Source organism: Chenopodium album, chromosome 4, assembly GCF_948465745.1.
Source record: "Chenopodium album chromosome 4, dcCheAlbu1.1, whole genome shotgun sequence".
Lineage (NCBI taxonomy): Eukaryota > Viridiplantae > Streptophyta > Magnoliopsida > Caryophyllales > Amaranthaceae > Chenopodium > Chenopodium album.
This window is the reverse complement of record NC_137837.1, coordinates 75,127,876-75,133,140: the sequence shown is the minus strand read 5'-3', so window position 1 is coordinate 75,133,140 and position 5,265 is coordinate 75,127,876.

Below are 5,265 nucleotides of genomic sequence, written 5' to 3'. Positions count from 1 at the left end.
AACATGCATAATATCAAAGACATCAAAGTATTTGATGGTTTCTTCAATATCCTTAATTACAACAGTTAATTCATGGTAAATATTACCTCCAACAGACTCAAGCATGACCCTTAGAGATAAAGCATCCACTTCCAGCTCAACTTCCTTCATTTATAGTCTCTTAACCATGGCTAACCCCTCTCTGATTGCAAGTAATTCAGATGCAAATGCGGATACTGCATTATACTTGCTTGAAAATCCCATGATCCAGGAGCCATCATCCTTCCTTCCAACAGACTCAAGCATGACCCTTAGAGATAAAGCATCCACTTCCAGCTCGACTTCCTTCATTTCCAGTCTCTTAACCATGGCTAACCCCTCTCTGACTGCAAGTAATTTAGATGCAAATGCAGGTACTGCATTATACTTGTTTGAAAATCCCATGATCCAGGAGCCATCATCCTTCCTTACAACACCACCACGTGCAGCAACATTGATAGATATCCAAGCACCATCCGTGTTTATTTGACCCATCCTTTGAGGGGGAGGGTTCCAAGAATTCAAGGTCCTCGAGTTGCTTGGCATAATGTGGTTAGTACCATACATTGATAGTCTATAATGAATATGCTAAAAACCACTCTTGAATTAAACATTTTAAGGCCAAAAACCGCGATATTTCTATGCTTCCAAATGTGCCAAAGAGAAACAGTGAAAGTCATCTTCCAATGACTATCAAAAGCAAGATTAAACTTTAGCCAATCCATCCAATCCAAACTAAAAAAGTTTTGAAAATTAAATTTTTGTGGCAAATGGATTTTAGCAAAGATATCCTTACAAAGTATAGAAGATGAGAAATAGTATCTAAAAAGATGTAAATGGGATTCACTGTAAAGATTACACCTAGCACACAAAGGAAATAATTGGAAGGATACTAGCTAATTTTTCAGCTACTAACAGAATGGTATGCATGATGTTCCAAAGCAACATCTTATATTTTGCAATTACTGTGATTTTCCAAAGAGATTTCCATGAGTTAGAAAAGGAAAATTTAACATAAGAAGGGGAAATGAGTGAATGATAGGCAGACTTTATTGTGAACTCCCCTGATTTAGAAGCCGGCCAATGAATAAAATCTTCACAGTTTGAGAATTTGGAAACAGGAGTAGCAGGATTTCTAAGACCAAAGAGAGAGGAAGCAAATGTTTTATCTCATCAAGGAACCAATTCCCATCCCTAATGATGTTTTTCACCATCCAATGAGCTTTTGCTGGGGGAACTTCAGAATTTATAAGCAAATAAATAAGAGATTTACCTACCCAATGATGAAACCATAAGGAAGTGGTGGCCCCATTACTAATGCCAATCCTCAATCCCGAAGCTAGGAGTTTCCTACCCTTGAGAATATCCCTCCAAATTTGAGATTGTTAAGCCCTAGGATTTCAATCAAAGAAAGCAGAATTCCTCAAATATTTCTCATTAAATATCCTTACCCAAAGCTGGGAAGGATTGTAAAGTAAAGTCCATCCTAAATTTAGCTTAGCCATAAATCAAACATTCCAATTCCTTAGTCTTCGAATACCTAGACCCCTTGCTGCAAGAGGCATGGTGACAAACTTCCACCCCAATATGGGTCTGTAATGAATGTTGTCTACCTTATTCCAAAGGAATTTTCTACATCTTTGTTCTAGCCTATCCAAAACCGAGAAAGGTATAAGATTGGTTTGCACGTGATAAACCGGATAAAAGTTTAACACTGATTTTATCAAAGTACACCACCTAAAATTTTCAACTACACCTACCAACCACTAGATTTCCCCCACCATAACCGCTTACCTTCCTCTACAAATCCAAACCTCCATCATCACATCTCTTCCTCCATAAAGTTTCAACAAAACCTAACCTAACACCATATTAATAATTAATAGAAACGCTTTAACTGTATGTAACCATTTTTTGCAACTAGTGCTCTCATAATAATCCAGCCTTTCGACTTGATGATTCCCTAGAATCACCAATCTTACCTTTAATCTCTGCAAATTACCATCTTCATCACACTTTTCTTTATATATAGACCCATCTCCTTTCAAAAGCCTTCTTCCCAGGTCACAGGTGGAAGTTTATCAAGAACCCACATTTCTTGCTCTTCTAGAGCTTTAATCTTTGAGACTATTATTGCATCTCGCCATCTAACATGTTTCATTATTGCCTTTTTGAAAGTTTTATGTTCATGGCCTCACATAAAGCAAAAGCTCCTTGAAAATCATCGAAAGCTAACCAAAGTAGTTAGCTATGGACTGCGTAGCATCCTATTGGTGCACACCCAATAGTGTCTTCAGTTGACACACTCGTGTTCCACTAACCACACAAAAGAGATTATTGAGGTTGAGCCATAATTAAGACAATAATTAAGACACTTGCATCATCATAATCACCCATTTTTGAACGCACCTTCGGGTCTAGTATGTTTGTTGTCCATTAAACCAACAACATGGACTAGACAACAATCCAATGATTCGTCTTCTTAGGGTCCTTTGCCTTCATGTACAATCGTCTGTCCTGTCTACAAAACCAAACTTTTACTTGGCCATTAATGATCAACATATGGCTTTAGCCCATACATCGTAATTCTCACCACGCAATTGAATAGGCATGATCATGTTACCGGTTACCCATTGCATCTCTCAAACCTTGGTAATAAAAACTAAATCGACTGGTGGAGTTTTATCACCCATCTGCCTTAATAAACAGTTTGTTCTACCTACTTAACTTAATCTCAAAGTCTCAATCTTCTCATTAATCACATAAGCTGTATTTATACACAATCATGGTCCCAATTAATTAATAGAAATCTAATTATTACATAGCTTGATCTGAGGATTAATTAATATATCACAATAAAAGATAATACAAGATATATAAAAGATATATTTCCTAATTATTATCACCCATCTCAACTCCCTGATCAGGAGGACACTAGAGCTGTGGATACCATCATATGTAATGGTAAAATTAACCTCCCCAGCGTTCAAAACATGCCCCCCTCCCCCTCATGTCACCATCCATATAAAAAATTTGGTCCTACCATGCTATGTCCAGGACCAAATATTCTATGCTCTAGGTAAAGGGGATTATTTTGATGCCAAATCAGCCTATCTTAGGCTTTGGAGCCAGAATACCCCCCAAACCCACCTCCCAAATTTCACCTCTATCTGGAAGCTCAACATTCCCCTGCTTTGTTTAATTCTTCCTTTGGTTAGGCTTATGGAATAGGTTACCCACTACAGACCACCTCCATACTAGGCACATTATAACCACCTCTGGATCATGCATCTTCTGCCGTGGCACTCCTGAAACCTCTAGCCATGTGTTTAGGGATTGCAATAGAGACAGGGAATTCTGGGATATTGTCCAACCTTCTCCAACTTGCCCTTCCTCCGATCCTGTTGCCTGGCTATGTGAAAATCTTGATATTACCTCTCATCATCCCTTTCTCAACCTCCCTTGGAATCAGACTTTTGCCCTCTTAACCTGGAGATTGTGGCTAGCTAAGGAGAAATGAGTGGGTTTTCAATATAAAGTCTACCCCTTGTCTAAAACCACATAAATGCTGCTAAAGCTTGGGATGTTGAACCTGACTCTCACCTTCACCATCCCAACCATAACCAGATTATTAGCCAACACATCAGTTTGGGTCTGGGTATGAGTATAATGGTTGATGCTTCTTTTAAAAACCATGTTTGTGCCACTAGCATTGCTTGTATCTGCGGGGACCAATATAACAATTGGGTGAAAGACATTGCCCTCCACACATGGGCAAATTCTGCCCGCATGGCTAAAACCATAGCCATAAATGTTGTTGCTGCCTGGTCAGTAAAAGAAGGCTAGGAGGATGTCCATATCATCTCTGATTGTGAAAGAGCTGTACAAGGAGTGAATCAACATCAACAAGGCTTTGATGAAATGGGGAATCATTATCTTTTTTGTAGGGACCTGCTAAAAAAGATACCAAGGGCAAGGCTATCCAAGGGACCTAGGGATCAAGTCAAGGAAGCAGATGTGGTGGCCAAGCAAGCTATGCAGCATCTAACTCCCTCCACTAGAGATGGCTGGCCGTTTGACAATGTTTTGGATATATGTGTGCTAATAATTGTACCTCATGTGCCAGCTTCTGATTTATGTAATAGCAACACTGTTTCTTTTGGTAGCAAACTCATCAACTCCGCTAATCAAATATGTAATTTGGGTGTCACCACACCACTTTTGAACCCACCTTAGACTATGGTGGTGTTGTTTGTATTATGGCTTAGGCCTCCTAACAATATGTCACTCTTGTTTATTTCTATAATCTAATCTAGTTCCTTTTCCTCCAAAAAAAATTCTCAACCAAACTAGTAATATATAACTTAAAGTAAGAAAAAATGAACAACTACGTTCTATACGACTCACACTACTACAAAAAAGCAGCAAAAAGACCTGTTGAAAAATGCTTTACAAGCTGCCAAGCTACAGGTCTCTAGCTAAGGGGTCTGTCAGATAAACAAACCGCCTCTTTGGGGGGGGGTCTATTTTAAAAACATAACAGATCCGTTAATTAAGAAGTCAGGTTTGTCAGACTAGTACTTTAAAAAATTATTTAGAAGGATAAGAGGCCTGTTATTTAACATAACAGGTCTTTTCAGTGGGGTAACAAACATACCCCATATGCTACATAACTGGTCTCTTTCTTCTTTTTTTTTTTTAAAAAAAAAATTCTCGTGATTTTTTTATTATACGTACTATTTTGAAATTTGAATTTCATTGCTTTATTGAATTGGCAGAATATTGAAAATGCAAACTTTGAATATGTAATTAAACAAACCGACATATATTAATTATTGAAATTTACAAAATAATTACTAGAACTATTTACAAGTGGTAGCTTATTGAATAACTTACAAGTATATACTTCATACGACCATGCATAAATTAATAGTGTATCTTGTACTCCGTATTCCTTCCATCTTGTACTCCATATTCCTTCTATGATTATCAATAGCATAATCTGTCTAATTATATAAATAATATCAGGAATAATTATGCCCAATACTATAACAATATTAGGAGCGATTGTGCAAAATGTTATGTAGTTATATGAAATTAAAATATATCTGGCTAAATTAAGAGCCAATAAATAAGTCAAGATTTAGTAAAATGAAGAGCAATAATCTAAGTTAACATTCAAACAAAAAAACAAAAAAAAAAAACAGATAAAAATCAGATTGCCTACAATTGAAAGCCAAATCTAAA